General features: G+C 37.5%; 1 pseudogene; it reads right to left on the bottom strand.

Annotated features, from left to right (window-relative positions):
- Nucleotides 1-18,056: 18,056 nt before the first annotated feature.
- On the bottom strand, nucleotides 18,057-19,526 carry LOC138844004 (small ribosomal subunit protein eS12-like; annotated as a pseudogene).
- Between the last annotated feature and the right edge of the window lie 453 nt (nucleotides 19,527-19,979).

Raw genomic sequence — 19,979 nt, 5'->3', positions numbered from 1 at the left:
TATATGCAGAAAATACCAGGGCTGAGAAAGAACTTTTAAGATCAGTCCCATTCATAGAAGCTCCAAAAAGAATTAAATACCCTGGAATAAATTTAACCAAAGATGTCAAATATCTCTCTGATGAAAATTACAAAATACTACTGAAAGAAGTAGAAAATAGAAGAAGATATTAAAAAATGGAAAAATCTTCCATGTTCATGGATTGGAAGAGTCAACATCATCAAAATGTCCATCCTACCAGAAGCAATTTACAGATTCAATGCAATCCAAACCAAAATACCAATGACATTATCCTCAGATATAGAAAAAAAAATTATGCTAAAATTCATACTGCCACACAATAGACCCCGAATAGCTAAAGCCATCTTATACAACACAAAGATGCAGGCACTAGAACACCTGACTTCAAAGCATAATACAGGTTAGTTATCATCAAAACAGCCTGGTCCTGACACAAAAACAGACTTGTAAACCAATGGCACAGAATAGAAACTCCAGAGATCAATCCACGTATCTACAACCAAACTGTCTTTGACAAAGGAGGTAAAATCAATTCCTGAAGCAAAGACTGTCTGTTCAACAAAGGGTGCTGCGGAAACTGGATCTCTACGTGTAGAAGTATGAAACTTGTTACAACTTACACAAACTTTACAACTTACACAGTAAAACACTCTAAATGGATCAAAGACCAAAATCTACAACCCAATGCCATCAAATTAACAGAGAACATTCAGAAACTCTGAAAGACATTGGCATAGGCAAAGACTTCTTAGAAAAGACCCCATAGCACGGGAAATCAAAGCCAAAATTGACAAACTGGGTTACATCGGCTGAGAAACTTCGGCATTGCTAAATATACTTAACAAAGTGAAGAGGCAATCAACAGAATGCGAGAAAAAAATTTGCAAGCTAAGCAACTGATAAAGGGTTAAAATCCAGAATCTAGAGAGAGCTCCAGAAATTCAATAACAGCAAAATGAACAATTTACAGTTAAGAAATGGTCACAGGGCTTTGACAGGCATTTTTCAAGAGGGGAAATTAGAATGGCCTACAGACACTTGAAAAAATGCTCAGGATCACTAGCCATCAGGGAAATGCAAATCAAAAGCACGATGAGGTTTCACCTCACTCCAGTCAGAATGGTTTCCATATGGAAATCAACAAATGACAAATGCTATTGAGAATGTAGGGGAAAATGTACTTTAATCCACTGTTGATTGGGATGTAAACAGTTGAAGCCACTGTGGAAGACTGTATGGAGATACCTCAGAAATCTGAAAATAGCCCTACCATATGATCCAGCCATCCCACTCCTGGTAATTTACCAAAACCAAAAACAATCAGCATCTGAAAGAGTTATCTGTAACTTAATTCTCATTGCAACACAATTTACAAACAGCTAAGACATGTAATCAACCCAGATGTCAACTGTTCACTGGAGAAATTATGATATACACACACACACACACACACACATATGTACACCATGGAATACTACTCAACTATAAAAAAAATGAAATCCTGTCTTTTTCAACAAGATGGATGCAACTGGAAACCTTTATAATTAGTGAAATAAGGCAGTCCCCAAAAGAGAGATATCATACTTTTTCCTTGATCCAAGGGAACTAATAGAGTACCTGAAATTAATGTATTGGAATGAAATGGACATTTTGGGATTCAATGATTGTTTACAGCCCTTTGTTTTTTCTTCATGAACAGTGTTTTTTATTCTTCATATTATCTGTTGAATTCTTTTACTTAGTTTGGGGTTAACTATGTGATCATTAAAGAAACTGAAAATAGATTTTTGTAAGAATTAAGAGCAAAATATAAGAGTGAGGAGGAAGCAAGGTTGGAGTATGGGCAGGAGGATAAGTGGGGAAGTATCACTGTGTTCCTAAATCTGTATGGATGAAATACATGAAACTTGGACAACTTAAATAAAATTTAATAAAAAAATAAAAAAAACTAAACATTAACTAGGTAGGAAAAATGACCCTATAGAATGGTCTTAAAAGTGCAGTTATGAAGTGGATTATTTTCCTGGTTTTTGGAAGAGTGATTCCATTTCCTTTCTCCCTTCCTTCCTTCCTTCCTTCCTCCCTCCCTCCCTCCCTCCCTTCTTTTATTATTAGAAAGACAGAGGGGCAGAGGTAAATAGAGAGACATTCTATTTACTGATTCACTCCTCAAATTCCTGCACCAGCCAGGGCTGGACCAGACCAATGCCAGGAGGCTGAATTCAGTTCCAGACTCCCATGTTTGTGGCAGGAATCTAAATACTTGAGCCACTACCTGCTGCCTCCTACAACAACGTGCTTTAACAAGAAGTTGGAATTGTGAGTGGAGTCAGAACTCAAATATAGGCATCTTATACTGAATGAGAGCATCTTAATCAACGACTCAAATGCTTAAACAAGTGCTCACCCTTCTTTTAAAAATACGGGCCATGAATGGTCATTAGGATATTTCTTTTGTGCAAGCTTGATTGGATTATATGTGGAGTGATATACATATTTTGAGGTCCGATTTACAACATCGTTTACACAATGGATTCCCAGCACAGAGACCCTGAGATCTCTGACAATTTATTACTAGAGCAAGTATGCTACAGATACAACTCAGAATTGCAACTGGAAATCTTTATAATTAGTGAAATAAGATCTAAAATAAATTCTCTGAGAATTTATTACTAGAGCAAGTATGCTACAGATACAACTCAGAAATGCCTTGTAACAACAGCAGGATAACAGAATTAGATTGAAGTAGTTTAAAATGCATAATTAACTTTTTACTGAGATTTATTTATTTATTTATTTATTTGAAAGTCAGAGTTAGTGATAGAGAGAGACAAAGATGGAGAGAGAGAGATCATCCATCCACTAGTTCATTCCCTCAGATAGCTACCAATGGCAGAGGCTGGGCCAGGCTGAAGCCAGAAGCCAGGAACAACTTCCAAATCTCCCACAGGGGTGGCATGGGCCCAAACATTTTGGCCATCTTCAGTTTCTTTGTCCAGGCCATTAGCAGGGAGCTAGATCAGAAGTGGATCAGCCACGACTCAGACTGGAGCCTATATGGGCCAGCATCACAAACAGTGGCTTTGCCCACTATGCCACAATGTCTGCACTATAAAATGCATAATTAAATTTTAATATTTATTTATTTATTATCTATTTAAAAAAGAGTGACACACAAACACACACACACACAGATCTTCCACCTACAGGTTTACAGGTTCACTCCTCAAATGTGTACAACATCTATGGCTGGTTCAGGCTGAGGCCAGGAGCCGTGTCTTCCATATCAAATGGCCGGGGCCCAAGTACTTGAGCCAGCGCTGCTGCCTTCCATTATGAGGAAGCTGGATCAGAAGTGGAGGAGATAGGAACGGAACCAGCACTCCATAAAATTGTATGCATCCCTGCAGTTGTTTAACCTGTTATGCCATAATGCTCACTCCACAAAATGAAAATTTTAGCAAATCAAAGTATCAGTTGATGCCTGCCTTCTTTTAATGTACCATTTATTTTGTTAAACATTAGCTAATAATGTAAGCAATGTTATTATATAATCAGATAGATTACATTGTATATTTAATAGAAGTAACATTTAGTAAGGTCCTTTCACTTAGTGCTTAGTCTTTGGGCCTGGCTTTCTTTTCTAAACACATCCACTTTGAAGGAGGATTAGTGCAATATAAAACATGTAAAGCAAAAGCAAAACTTTTCATAACATGTGGCATATGTTTCTGTGGGATAAAGCATAGTATAATTTATTAAATTATAAAAAATTGTAAGTGAAGAGATCGGAATTGTACTTGTGATTCTGTAACTAATTGTGTGAATTTATTTAGGTCTACAATTTCTTCATCCATGTGACAAGAAGATTACATTCCTAAGATTCCAGCTGACAAATTCTAATTATGTTTTATAATGTATCAACCTTTTGAAAACTACTATTAAAGACTTCAGTACTTAAACAGGATTTCCATGTTTTGATAATAAGGGAAATGAGAGAAATGAAAATTTACTTCCCAACTGTGAATATATAAGAAAATGACTTAAAATATGCAAACATAACATAATATGTAAAATTATAAGACTTAAAAATCTATGGTATATTCTAAGAGAATTACAAGAATGTTTCGTACATGGGGAAGCTGAAACATTTCTTTTTAAGAGTAGATCACTTAGTGAAATTACCTGATTTCATAGACTTTTCTATATGATGCATCCTTTTGGATATATTCTATTTATGTAAAAGACCTTACCAACAATATGCTACAGATTTCAACTGAATTATATGAGAAAAGGAGGTTGATCACACCATTTCCCCCAGGAAGTCCAAAAGCACTGATGATAACAGAAAAATATGGCAAAGCAATAAATGCTAAACCAGCCATTCATGCAATGTAGATCATTAGCTAAAATTTTAAGAGTTTATAATCCAGGTATGTTTCACACTGCAGATGTCAGTGATGGAGATTCCACATCACACAGAAAGGTCTTTTAAGGAAACTTCCAAGGTGATGAGCCACAATAATAAGTCAACCAAACGATCTCCCCTCTGGCTGATGAAAGAAAATTCTCCTTAAGATCAATCATCCTGAACAAGCTGACAATGGAGAAGCCTTGTTGCTGGTCTTGTGCCAGGTTACCTGGAAGATTTCACACATCCTTGAAATGAGACTAGTACAAAAACTGCATACTCCTCACATAAGTTCAGAGGCAAAGAAAGAGTGCAAAGAGAGCCTTTTAACCTTAGGAAAGAAGAACAGAAGCGTTTGCAAAAGGAGGGTTTCTCTTTTTTATTTTGAGTGTTGGCTTTATTTCTCCCTCCCTCTCAATGCTTGGAGGGAACTAAGAGGCCAGAAAGCACCAACAGAGGTGTAGTTGAGAAAGGACAGGTGTGGGGCAGCTGCCTATTATGAGAGATCCACCAACTCACTATCTGGGCACCAAGAAATTGACTGGAACCACTTAATCCCCTAATCTCTCTATCAACACCTCTCCAGCACACCTAGTTAATACAGAAAACTCACCTCTCCCACTGGTGTGTAAACTGCCAGACTTTCCTCACAGATTATAACTCCTAAAACCTCCCTTCCATGTAACAATTCTGGCACACGAGAGCACCTGTAAATAAGAACAGAATAAGTGATTCTCAAGATATAAAGCATCTTCATGCTGGAATCATGCTTTATGAATATTAGAATTGTCTGTAGTTTAAATATGACAATCAATTCTGAATACCTGCATAAAATCATCATTAGTCATCAGTTTAAGGATATGTCTACATGCTAGCCAAGGCTGAGGTACTGAATTCCTGCCATGGGAGCAGCACTGTCTAATACTAGGAGAGCTGAGCTACTAATTAGCCCCTGGAATTCAATCACTTGTTACTTCCACTCTACAGGAAAGTCCTGTCCTTGATAAGATCTTAGGTCCCCTAATCAAACTTTTTGTGACACATTCTCTATTGAAAGTTGTTGAAATATGTGTGTACAATAGATCCTGACAAGGAAGAAGAGATTAATGTTTCTTATCCAGCTTAGTTTCAATGTTCTTTAAAATATATGTAATTTTTCAGTTAACTAGCTTTTAGTTCTTTTATTATACAAACTGTTGTCAAAAATTATAATTGATTGCAGCAATCAATCCATTATTTTGTAAATACTTCTCAATTATTTTTAAGAATTGAAAATTTACTTCCTTGTATCTGAAATATTTTCATTTATTTCAAAAATTTTGACACTAAGTTATGAAACCTAGTAATTATATTGCAAGGGTTTAAACATATACCAATGTTGTCATTCTGTTTCAAGCTTTTAAGGTCAAAAATCCTACTAAGGAGAATTTCAAGTCTGTCATGAATAAAACATGGGATATTTTTAAAAACATGATTTATTGAATGTCAAACCTTTATAATAATATAGTTCTTCTAATTTCCTTTCCTCGTAATGGATGTTACTAAAATGAATCAGGAACAAGGAGAAAGAGATTTGACAAAGAAACCTCTTGTGTAAAATAAAGAACAGTTTCTTTGCTACAGATTAATTGGCCCAGTTAGAAAAATAATTTCAGTTTTGTACTATCATACTCAATATTTTGTGATTTACATACAGATTTTTGTCCATAGTGAATTTTATTTTGTACCATTCTATCTTCTTTCACTGAAAACCTTTTCCATATGAAGCTGCTTTTCCAATTGATTGTTAAGATATCATTGTGACAACTGAACTGTGTCTCTGAAATGGAATGCATCATATACACTGTTTTCTATCAACGGGAAGTCACTGCATCTATTGATAGTAATCGCACAGTCAAGGATGAGAAAGGATGAATGACCTTGTGGAATATTTCTTTTTTCTCATCCTTAATGTTAACATACTTGCGTTTAAGGTGAAAAGATATATCTGAGAGATTATGGATTCCAACATATGTAGTTTATGTAGCATCATTGTGCTATTTGCTCTGGGGAGGACAAAATCTTAACGTGTGCAATTGAGTCTCATAATAGCCTCTTGATGCTGTTAGCAAGACAGTTATGGTAGGTTGAAAAGCACAGAGGTTGGGTTATAAATCAGGTTCAAGTATTCTAATAAAGTTTATAGAAGCTATATCAACAGCATATCCCCTATGTAGGAGGAACTATTTTTGTCCTCTTTTTGCTTTCCTATTTTTCTCCATGCAGTAAAAACTTCTGAATTATAGGAAAGCATGCATCTAAGCCCCTTATCCAGATCTCATAAAGGAGGCGTAATGATGTGCTTGGCAAGACAGAAATAAAAGGAAGGTTGAGTACTATAGCTTGGTCCCCCTGACCTGTTAGGTTATTCTGTACCTGGGATGTCCATTTCTCCCTTCCATGCCATAAATATGGAGGCATCCTCCAAAGGTTCATGAAAAATTGTGTATTTTGAGGAAACTGCATGGATGTCAAAAAACTGCACCACAATAAGCCTATTTTAAATCCATATTCCTTGAGACTTTTGATTTCTATCTGTATGTTTGCCTGTCTTCTCCCCGTGTCTCTGACCCCTTCTCTCTCTCTCCCAAACACACACACACATACTCACACACTCATACACACACACACAATTCCCTGTGCATATGAGGAATAGGTATAGGTTGATATTTCTATTGGTTTCAGATCCAAGACTTATTATGCATCCCAAATTTATTTGCATATATTTCTCTTATGAAAATGGGCTTGTCAGCAAGAAAAATGATAACTAAATTTTCTACCCAAGGCCCAGTCTCTCAATTGTGTGGCATGATTATTGGTTTATATGAATAGCAAAAGGAGAAATAAGGCATCCTTAGGATAACTGAATCATGCAAGAACATACAAGTTTAATCATGAAATGTTTCATTAAAGAAAATAGCAGTACAAGCTCCAGTCTCAGGGATGCATCAATCTTCATGTTACAGGTTCAGCAAAATTGGAATGTGTAGGGATTGATTCTTTGAGTCGTACATGACATTGACTTTTTCCTTGAAAATCAGAATTTTGTTGACTTCACACTTGAAATGATATAAATATACTATTATATCTGTGAAGGAAAAGGTGCCGTTCTAGCCAGATTACTTTGTTCAGATAAACTAAAGCTGATTGACTTAAAATAATAAATCTCTTGGAATATGATTGATCTACTTTCTGTAGTATTTATATTAAAAAAATCTGAGAATCAACTTTATATAGAATCGAATATGTTAATTTTATAAAGCTCTACTAAGAAATTATATCTATCATTGTCAATGAAAGATGAACAAATGCCAGACTGTAAAGTTTCAAAAAGCCAAAAATTGGATCTAAACAAAAGTGAGGATGATAAAGCTCAAGTTAACTTAGACTACAACAGTAAATATATAATAAAAGCTAGGTGCCAGTTTCAGCCCCATGATCTAATAGAACATAGTCAATCTTCTAGGAGTGGCAAAAGCCATGCACCATGTAATGTGACTTTCCTCATTTGAAACAAATGAACTCATTTTTGTTAGGAGTCACAAATCAGGCATGCAGTAACAGCTTCAGGATCAAAGACATAAAGTTGAGGTTGACATTGTAGCACAGTAGGTTATGCCATCACCTGTGATGAAGGCATGTTTAATATTCCATTCAATGTGACAGATAAATTGTGTTGATCACTTTTTACATTTTTAGTCATAGAGTACAGTAGACGCACTCTCAAAATGCAATGTCAGTGCAGTTATGAGATCTGTAAGTCAGACATTCTGTTTCAACAGGAGCCCACCATCAAGTTAATTATTGCTATTTCAAAAGAGTGGACTTGGTAGCTGTGCTAGGACAAGTGACAAGTCCAACACCTCTGGGAGTAAATTCAAAAAGAGGATGACTCCCTTTGCCAGAGGTTCCAATTAACAACTCATCAGTCACAGAGAACTGTAGCTCAACACACTCATTAGGGTAATGGGGCTCCAAAAGTTACTGATACTTACTTAAATGGAGTTTTCACAATTTAAAAAATCTTCCCTGGTGCTGCTGGATTGGAAAATTGAAAGAGTAACTTTAAAATATCTACCACACCTTCAAATGTGGAAGTGATAACACATTTAATTGATCCCCAGCTGCTCCAGCCTAGGTCATGTTTGCTACCCATTACCACTGCAAACCCATCATACACATTTCTCTTCCATCCGGACAGAATACAGTGGTGATTTGGTTGCTTGTATGGAAGGGAACCACAAACTTCTATGTCTCTTTCACTCCTGAGTCATCCCAGTAAAGTTGTGACAGATCCATATTGCCATGATCTCTCTCAGAATCAGGCTGTCTTGTATCCAAATCTAATTATCATTCTCTAATAAATGCAAGTTGGAAGCACATAGTGTGGAAGCTGGAGGTTGTATTTCAGCAGTAAGCAAGACATAGAACTGAATTACGATTTTGAGCAGTTCAGTCATTTTTTTCTTCTCATCTAGCCAACTTTGACTGCACTGCTCAAAATCATAATTGAATTGTTCATTCAATTTCCTATATCCTACATTAAGTTAGCATTACTGATACCATATTTTTCAGGTTTGGAATCTCTTCAATAGGCAACCACAGCCATGTTGCTCCCTGTGTTCCCATGAAGTTTGCACTCCTACTCTTTCATGAGGTCCACCATAAACCAGGACATTTGTTCTCTCGTGGTTAGAATCTCATCTTTTTTGTTATAACCCATTTGTAACATAAAGGAAGATTTTGAAGATGTCAGAGCAATATCAAGAACATATGTAAAATTCACTAGATCATAGTCTGAGTCTGCCGTATTTCAACATATTATGCACTGCAAGCCTAATGTGGGAGTAGAGTACAAAATGATAGTCAAACCATGTTCTATTGTTCCCCACATGAATTGTCAGTCTCAAGGAAATATAAAGAGAGCCAGCCAGGGCTGGTGCTGTGGCGTAGCAGGTAAAGCCGCCGCCTGCAGTGCCATCATGCCATATGGGCACTGGTTCAAATCCTGGCTGCTCCACTTCAAATCCAGCTCTTGCTATGGCCCAGGAAAGCAGAAGAAGATGGCCCAAGTCCTTGGGCCCCTGCAGAAGCTCTTGGCTCCTGGCTTCAGTTCAGCAAAGCTCTGGCCGTTGTGGCTAACTGGAGAGTGAACCAGCGATGGAAGACCTCACTCTCTCTCTGCCTCTCCTTCTTGCTCTGTGTAACTCTGTCAAATAAATAAATAAGTCTTTAAAAAAGAGAGAGAGAGACAGCCATCTTTTATAACATCCTTAATTTGTGGAAAACAAAATCAAAAGCACAACAGCAACATACAGCTCTGAAATAGTTTACCATTTTCCGTTTTCTCTAGAAGATGTCAGATGGCGTAGTAGAACCTGTCATCACTTGGTACCAGCATCATGTACTCTGCTCCACTCCCTGACCTCCCAAGGGATTCATGCAATCCACAGTTACATTCTCTGGTTATAGGCAATGCAAATCCTAACCCCCGCTCCTTTCTTGCTCAGTGTTTGTGCACGTAACTGCCATAGGGCAAAACGTCTGCTTATTCACAGAGAATTTTAGGATCAGACAGTTTTGTTCCAGTGGGACAGACCTAATATTCATCCTCAGATTGACAAGGAAGTTACCTAGCCCATATCATAGTTAGAAAATCCAGGGCAGAGGACCAGTGTTGTGTCATGACAGGTAAAGTGGCTCCTGTGGTGCTGGTGTCCCCGATGTGAGCAGGTTCGAGTGACAGCTGCCCCACTTAGGATCCAGCTTCCTCTAATGGCCTGGGAAAAACAACAGATGATGGAAGGGCCAAGTACTTGGGTTACTGCACCCATGTGTTAAACCTGAATGAAGCTCAGTGCTGGTTCCTGGCTTGGGTTTGGCCCATCCCCAGGCCTGTGGCCATTTGGGGAGTGAGCCAACTGATGGAAAATCTCTCTCTTTTTCTCTGTCTCTCTTTTCTTTCTCTCTCTTTCTGTAACTCTGACTTTCAAATAAATAAATAAATCTTAAAAAAAAGAAAACCAGGGCAGATGTTAGGCAACAATCACTGAAAATACTGCTCAGTTTTATAGTTATAAGTATTCCTAAATCATCCCTAAATCATTTGTATTAATAAGCTACACCGTTGAAGATCATCATTGCCTGCCTGCCTGTATTAGTTGGCTGAAACTGTCCTAACAAATGATCACAAACTGGGTCAATTAAACAATCAAACCATATTTTCTCATAGACCTCAAGGCTAGGAGTTCAAGATCAAGATGCCAACATGATTGATTTCTCCTAAGGCCCCTTTCCATGGCTTGCATGATTGTGATGTCTCTTTGTATGTCCCATCCATAAACAGACATGAGTTACATTGGATGAGATCACACTCATATGACTTTATTGAACCTTTGTCACCTGTCTAAAGGTTCTATTTTCAATAGTCACATTGTGAGTTCGTAAAGGTTAGGCTTCAAGATATGAATTTTGATTTATACTCTTGATTGATATGGTTTTGGTTGAAACATTGATTAATACAATTCATCAATATGTGATGACTAATATACATGAATGAATGCAATATATTTTGCAATATCCTATCATTATTCTCAAAACTGTAAAAGGCCTGAGGCTTTATCTTTATCAGTTTTTCATCTGCTGGGAGAAGACATGAGATACCTGGATCTAAGGACTTATTACTTGTAGTAATAGCCAGAGTATCAGCAGTTTTTTGTTCCATTTTTCTCAAACCTCTATTCTCAGAAGACATAAAAGGGCTCAGGTGACACCTGCCCATGAAGTGTGTTGTGCTACAAAGAGAAAATTTCAGTGCTAAGGAACTTAAAATCTTTGATATTGAATTGGACAATACCCATGCAGGCCGTTTGCCTTGGAAGGAGATATGTTTATATTTACAAAAAAGTATGCTATAAAACATGCTTTAAATGGTTGTTTGGAACAAGGCAGAGATAAACATGAGAAACTTATGAAGAATTTTCTGTCAATATATAGTATGTGGGAAAAAATTGAATATAGGTAAGAATATATCTGAAGTCATTTGAAAATATCTATAATTAAGAACTGGCAAAATATGAAATAAAGGACTCCTAAATACCTATTGACTAGAGAAATTTGCCTGTATTTTAAAGCAAAGGAAGCATTGGCCTTGAAACCCGGGTATTTTTTTAGCAAAATGTTTTTAACGAAGAAAAATAAAGCTATTCATTTTTTGCAATGAATAGAAGTTAACTAAATGAAGTTTGCGATGATTTATTGATCAAGTATAAAGTTAAAAAGAGTTTCTACAGTAAGAAGTAGAGGAAATTAAAACTCCAAAGCTATACAATTTCATTTGCTGTTTGAAATGCATGAACATGTCTATAAAGATTCATTTTCTGAAAACATTTTTATTCTGAATCAGTTGTCAAAAATATAGATCCTAACCACAGCCAGAAATTGTTCATATGTTACCTGGTCTATGCGACAAAGATAATGTTACAAAAACTTCTGATTTCTCAAAAGCCTTATGGCAATAATATACACATGGCATATTTTTAGTATTGGGAAACCAATAAGAATATTTGCTAACCATTAAGACAAAACTAAATTTTAGAATTCCTGACTAATAAACTCACAGCACTCTTAAGGGATTTAAAGTGTTCCTAAATTTCACAGATAATATTATGTATTTATCATGCATGCCATGATGTTATGAAATATATATATATATATACACACAATGGTATACATAATAAATGAATACAATTTTAGGTTTCAATTTTCAAAAAGTGTCCCTTACGTGGAAAAATCTTGACTGATGCTACTCTATTCAGAAGATAAATGATGCAAAAAATAAGACATGAAAATATAGGTCATAAGAGAACTGAATTCTAGTCTAGTCTTCCCTGAGTAGTAAGTATATTAAACATATGTTATGTCCAAGAGTCTGTGTTGAACTGCAGAAAAATATTACATAGTCTGTCCTCTAAGAGTTGGCAGTCCAGTAACGCTTTTCAGAGCCTCTGTTCTCATCCATCTTCTAATCCTCTTCCTCTCATCAAACTCTACTTTTTCATCCTCTTCCTCCCTCATGATATTTTGGTTTGTCCATAAAATCTTAGTAGAATAGACAAGTTTTTAAGGGGAAAAGTACAGGAATGTGAGAGGAGAAAATAAATTCAACAACAAATTTTAGGTTCTCAAATTAGCATGTATTTTTCTTTGGTACTTTCAGGATACATGCAGTTGGATACAAAGAACCCCAAATCTAGGCCGGCGCCGCGGCTCACTAGGCTAATCCTCCGCCTTGCGGCGCCGGCACACCGGGTTCTAGTCCCGGTCGGGGCGCCGGATTCTGTCCCGGTTGCCCCTCTTCCAGGCCAGCCCTCTGCTGTGGCCTGGGAGTGCAGTGGAGGATGGCCCAGGTGCTTGGGCCCTGCACCCCATGGGAGACCAGGAAAAGCACCTGGCTCCTGGCTCCTGCCATCGGATCAGCGAGGTGCGCCGGCCTCAGCGCGCCAGCCGTGGCGGCCATTGGAGGGTGAACCAACGGCAAAAGGAAGACCTTTCTCTCTGTCTCTCTCTCACTGTCCACTCTGCCTGTCAAAAAAAAAACAAAAAAAAAAACAAAAAAAAAAACAAAAAAAAAAACAAAACAAACAAACAAAAAAAAACACCAAATCTGATGAACAATGACATAAATAGATTAATGTGTTTTGTTTGTGATCCTCAAGAGCAGAATGAGATTATTTGTTTGGAAGGGATTTGTTACAAATGACACACAGAACAAAACAGTGAGGGCAAAGAGTGGGACAGTGGGAGAACGATGATGAAGATACCCAACAAATGTGCATTTTGAGGAAAATTCTTAGCTCCTGCCTTATCTTGCAAGGGAACTGAAGGTATACATTATCAATATTTACCCTAATTCAGGACAACGGAGATAAGATTTCCTATTCCTGTAGCGGTTATTGCTCAAGGGTTCCATAATTAGTGAAGTGAGGATGACAGTTGAAATGAGTAGAAGTAAATTCCAAAACATTTCTAGTTCTCAGCACATACAAGCAAATTGGCCTTAATAGCCTAAGAGAGTTCTCCAGTATAGTATAGAACTATAGCAGCAGAAGCTGGGGGAAGATGCACAGAATTGCTAGGTAATATACAAGAGTGCTTAGCACAGACTACTTTTCAGCATGTAGCTCCAGTTGCATCTTTCAGTAATTCCCCTGTACCTGATAACACCTTTGTCTAGAGAGTGATTGTTCAAAACTCCTGGGTCAAAATATTATATGGAGGGTAAGTGAAAAGAACTGCTGCACCTGTAGTTGTCAGCAGTCTTAGCTGAAAAATTCTTCATTTTCCTCCCATTTTCTTATGTAAGTAGATTGACTTGTTGAATAAGCCAGCCGTTCAACTGAGTAACAAGTGGGCTCAGATCCCCAAGGAGTTCTAATTGCCCCAGAGAATTCACTGAGTTCTGTAAATATTCCTCCTTGTCCCCAATTACAAAGCTGCAGCAATATAACCTCATTAGAACCAAATCAATTACTCATTCAAGTATGGAGTGATCATTATATGCCTATTACTAGAATCAGTGTGATGAGCATAACTGAGGAGGATGTAACTATAGCTTTAGGTTTAACAGGACACTTTGTCTTCCCTGGAGGAATTACATACTTTCTATGAACCAGAATCTTTAAACTCCCAAAACCTGAGAGAACAGTGGATGGCAAGTAATAGTTTCCAAAATATGTCATGGAAAAGCATTGAGAGCAAATCTACTTCTAATTCCACCCTTGTTTCCTGACCCATGTAGAGTGCTGTTTTAGCGGTTGCTGGTAGAAAGTGCAAACTGCCAACTTAACAGTCAACACTGAAAGGTCTCATCTTCAAGCTGCAGCCACCTTAACCTGCAGGAAGTTATTCTAATATTTTATCAAATCAGTAGCCACTGGCTGGGGGAGTAAGAATATTATCCATAAATTATATGGTAATATTCTCACCAATGCATTTTGTGCCATAAAGTGATTTCCTTGTTCTGTGATGATAATAATTGGGGTACTATGGGAACAAGTTGTCTTTTATGAATGTTTTAGAGATTGATACTTGCTGAAACACTGCAGGTAGAAATGGCATAGCCATTCCTTTAATAACTGTCGATCTCTGTCAGGCTGAATTTCTGCCTTGTTTAAGCACAAAGTGATCAGCGTCATCAACTTTGTACAAAGTTATTGTTATTTAGCGGCTTTGTTTTCCTATCCATCATCTGTTCAGAGGAGACCCCCTCATGAAGTCATAGGCATGAAATGAAGAAGATGTGAGAGTATTGCCAATGCAAAAGTTTTCCTGGAAAAGTTAAACAGGAAAGAAAAGTCAATGAGTTTGATTCTACAGAAACAGTGGTGAATTTGAGAACTGAGGTATGAGGGAGAACTAAGGCCTTGAGTGCTTGAAAGCAGAGGAAGAAATAAGCTCCAGGTAGATGTCAGAGCTTTCTTTATGTCTGGGTGAATAGGTTTCTGTAACTCAGAAGTAGTTCAGCCAGGGGCATCTGGACAGACTGAATAAGAACTAGAGTGAAAGCCCAAATTAGTAATAAAGTGTGGTTTTAAGTAGTGTGTCTTCTGTTTAAATTTCCTTCAGGATACTCTCCGAGGCAAGAGAAGCCTCCGTAGAGAGCAGGACAGTATTGCTGGCTCACCTAGAGCCTACTGTTTTCAGAATGTGGGATTCCATGCTTTTATCTTGACAGACATCCCATGAAGGCCTTCATGACCTTCAAGGCCACGGTCACAGGCATAATCATATTCATAGTGAATATAGAAAAACAGTTTGAGAAATAAATAAGCTTATGGAGGGTATAGTTCTTCAGCAAGTGTAAAAAATGTATATTATAAAGTTCCTGCTTACAGTTTGTTTTCATTATTCATGCATTTATTTGGGATTGTGTTTTCGTAAAGACCACACTTTATAATTTGCATTTAAAATATTCTACCAATGTTGTTACTTCATCATTTGCAACTGCCACAGAGATGGCTGAATATATTTTTGAGAGGAGTAAAGCATGTTAAGGATCTACTATTATGTTAGGAAATAATGGTTTAAAAAAAGGAAAAGGAAAGATGTGTTGAGGATGACTAAAGTTAGAAGAGAAATTTTAGAAAAGCTGGTTCAGCTTCACGATGTAGCTCTCTAGTATTTCTATTACTATTGCAATAACCTACAGAGAGCAAACAGATGAAGGCATTTTATTGCTTTTTGAAACTTGGAGGGGGAAAATCAGTATCTTAAATAAAGATTTCAATTCCTGACCTCACTAGACTACTCTGCAGTTGAACAAAAGTCATTAATTTTTAGCCTGAAGTAAATGAGAATTCAGAAGTTTAGCTCTGCATGTGAAAGCTCAATAAAATGGGCTGTGGCAGAAGAGTGGAACCACTGTGTATGCAAATCCAGGGCACATTAAGAGTGGATTTCATTTCACAATGTCATAGTAAGTCACTGTAATAGGAAACTACTCCAGTTGTTTTTTTTTTAAGAAAATCATGTTTTTAAGTATTATATGCTGAACTTTGTGACAAGTTTTTTGTTTGTTTGTTTCCTAAGCCATTTGACACTTGAGAGTTTGGATTCTTTTGTCTTCCAAATTTCTGGAACCCTGATGACCATTGCTGATACCTATTATTATTTTTTGTTAAATTATTGCTCAGGATATGTGGACATGGTGTGAAGTAGGAGACATAGTTCTAGTCTAGCTGTTTCTCAGTGAATGGTAATTTTGAAAGAGTTTCTCAAATTTTCTGGTCTTGAACTCTCCATAAGTGGTGAATATCTTAGGCTAGACTACCTTCAATTAAATCTATTCATGTTGAAAATGAAAGGTCTGTCATTAGAGTCTCAGCGCAGCACAGTTTGCAGAAACTTTAAATATGTACTTGCTAATGAATTGTGATTCAGTGGTCACTATCTGAACAATAACAAGACAATATATTTTTCTTCTATTTTATATATATATATATATATATATATATATCACCTGGTATCCATATTTAGTCAATTAGTTTCTTACCAGCTTCCATAATTGCTTTTTTCTTATGTAGTCAGCTTCCATAGTCACACCACTATGACACAATCCAAACTATGGGATCTTGTAGAAATGATCTAATTCTTCAAATGCAACAATTTTTTCTTTTTTTTAAGATTTATTTATTTATTTGAGAGGCAGAGTTACAGAGAGGCAGAGGCAGGAGAGAGGTCTTCCATCCACTGGTTCACTCCCCAGATGGCCGCACCTCCAGAGCTATGCTGATCTGAATGAAGCCAGGAGCCAGGAGCTTCTTCCAGATATCTCACGAGGGTGCAGGGTCTCAAGGACTTGGGCCATCTTCTACTGCTTTCTCAGGCATTGCAGAGACCTGGATCAGAAGTGGAGCAGGCAGGACTTGAACCGGCTCCCATATGGGATACAGTGGCTTTGCCTGCTAGGTCGCAACACCGGCCCCAACAACAACCTTTTCTGAGATTTTCAGGGTTTCTTTTGTTTGTCTTCAGGATTTGCATGGTTTGAATTAGGAAGATATTTTTGTCTTTAAAGTTAGAGCTGAATACTAATTGGACCTCTTAATACAGTTCCAGTTTATTCTAGATTATTCCTAAAACTTGCTTCACAATACCAGTTGCTGCTTGAGTTTGTGCCCAACTCAAGATTCTGGAGAGGGTACACACCCATGCCCAGCACAGGTGCATTCAATGACAGAAGTGAGGACTTGGTCACAAGTAATGCATGTAAGTTCAAGGGGTAGGAGACCCAGGAGTAACAGTTACTATCTGTTTCTGGACTCAGCTTAAGTCATGTCTTCAGGCAGAGCACTGTTTAACCTCCCACTAAAGAACACATTCGCATTTTACCCCACACTTTATAGATGTTGGCAATAATACACCAAATTTTGCTACACATATGTGAAAAACACATTTATCTGCAGGTTTGTAGTATGTGTGCCTAGTCATAGCTTCTGAAAAACAGAACCCTGCAGAGGCAAAGATATATCACATGTGGTTAGGGCGACTTCAGTGAATTTATCTAGATTTGAAGACATGCTTGATTTTTTAACATTTTTCCATCAAATTCATGATTTGATGTCATTTGCATTGTTTTTTTAAATTTATTTATTTGACAGTTAGACAGTGAGAGAGAGAGAGACAGAGAGAAAGGTCTTCCTTCTGTTGGTTCACCACCAAATGGCTGCTAAGGCGAGAGCTATGCCGATCCAAAGCCAGGAGCCAGGTGATTCCTCCTGGTCTCCCATGCGGGTGCAGGGCCCAAGCACTTGGACCATCCTCCACTGCACTCCTGGGCCACAGCAGAGAGTTGGACTGGAAGAGGAGCAACTGAAACTAGAACCCGGTGCCCATATGGGATGCCAGAGCCGCAGGCAGAGGATTAACCAAGTGAGTCATGGCCCCGGCCCACATTTACATTGATTTTAAAAATATTCAAAGGATATCCAGACATACTGTACTTCCCCCCAAATTAGTTTCTTTTCCAAATACTGTCTTCTCCAAATAATAATTTCATAATCATATTTGTAATATTCTACTGCGTTTAAGACATTTTCATGGCAAATCGGAAATGGTACGTTTTTGTTATGTTGTTTTTGTGAGCCAAACTTTTATTTGTACCTTTCTTGCATTTGAAGTATCTTTCACTGACATCCTTGGCCTGAGATTCTTTGCCATAGTCCTTAACCACCGCACAACTGCACCCAACCACTTTACAGGGTTTCCCCTTCAGTGAGTTTTGTAGAGGCCTACCCATTCCCCAAGATTTTTGTTGACATCAACCTTGATGAGGCTGATTAGGGGTTCAGCACAGGGCCTTCACCAAGCTGACATACATAGGCTCATCACCGTAAGGTGCACACACACAGAGATGGCTTGGCTCTTGTCTAGAGCTGTGGCAGCTTCACAAATTCCAGGTGCTAGGCCATGGTGGATGAGGGTGGTCTTCAGCACCTCCTGTTAGACAGTATGTTTTTTTTTCAAATTTATTTTATTTATTTATTTTTAAATATTTTATTTTTTTAACTTTTATTTAATAAATATAAATTTCCAAAGTACAGCTTTTGGATTACAGTGGCTTTTTCCCCTCACAACCTCCCTCCCACCCACAACCACCCCATCTCCTGCTCCCTCTCCCATCCCATTCACATTAAGATTCATTTTCAATTATCTTTATATACAGAAGATCAATTTAGTATATATTAAGTAAAGATTTCAACAGTTTGCACCCACATAGAAACACAAAGTGTAAAGTACTATTTGAGTAATAGTTATACCGTTAATTCACATAGTACAACACTTAAGGACAGAGATCCTACATGGGGAGTAAGCGCACAGTGACTCTTGTTGTTGATTTAATGAATCGACACTCTTGTTTATGACGTCAGTAATCACCCGAGGATCTTGTCATGAGTTGCCAAGTCTATGGAAGACTTTTGAGTTTTTGAGTTCGCCAACCCCGATCTTATTTAGACAAAGTCATAGTCAAAGTGGAAGTTCTCTCCTCCCTTCAGAGAAAGGTACCTCCTTCTCTGATGGCCCATTCTTTCCGCTGGGATCTCACTCACAGAGATCTTTCATTTACGGTTCTTTTCTTTCCTTTCCTTTCCCTTTCTTTCCCTTTCTTTCCCTTTCTTTCCTTTCTTTCCTTTCTTTCCTTTCTTTCCTTTCTTTCCTTTCTTTCCTTTCTTTCCTTTCTTTCCTTTCTTTCCTTTCTTTCTTTCTTTCTTTCTTTCTTTCTTTCTTTCTTTCTTTCTTTCTTTCTTTCTTTCTTTCTTTCTTTCTTTCTTTCTTTCTTTCTTTGCCTGAGTATCTTGGCTTTTCCATTCCTGAAATATTCTCATGGGCTTTTTAGCCAGATCCGAATGCCTTAAGGGCTGATTCTGAGGCCAGAGTGCTCTTTAGGACATCTGCCATTCTATTAGTCTGTTATGCATCCCGCTTCTCATGTTGGATCATTCTCTCCAGTATTAACATCTATTACCCCTCCAGCAGCAATGCCTTCCTTGGCCATGGTGCTGGGTTATGGGTGAAGCCAAATCTTGAGCACAGCCAGGATTCTGCCTCCATGCGACTTGGCAATGACAGGGAAAGTACCAGAAATGGTATCTTTAATTTAGAGAAAGAAAAGCAAAGGAAGCTTTACTTTTATTATTTTCCACAAATTTTATTTTTACTCTCTTATTTGTTCCTATTGACTTTTCTCAGAGAGTTATTTACTCTCATTCTATTCCCAACTACTTTTCCTTTGTAAATTTTAAATTCTCTTATTTAGCCATTCAGTACTTCTCATTCACTGACAGAAACAGATGTTGCTCAATATGTATTTAACTCTCATAACTCTTTTCAAAGACAATAAAATCTAGAGCTTAATGGAATTATTTTTACTTGTAATCAACTATTTTTTCTGTTTTAGACATAAAGTGGGAGAACTGGGCTTCTGAGATTACTTTAAATATGGCGTTCA

This window comes from Oryctolagus cuniculus, chromosome 10 (assembly GCF_964237555.1).
Source record: "Oryctolagus cuniculus chromosome 10, mOryCun1.1, whole genome shotgun sequence".
NCBI lineage: Eukaryota > Metazoa > Chordata > Mammalia > Lagomorpha > Leporidae > Oryctolagus > Oryctolagus cuniculus.
The sequence above is the reverse complement of the archived record's forward strand: the minus strand, read 5'-3'. Positions and strand labels throughout refer to the sequence as shown.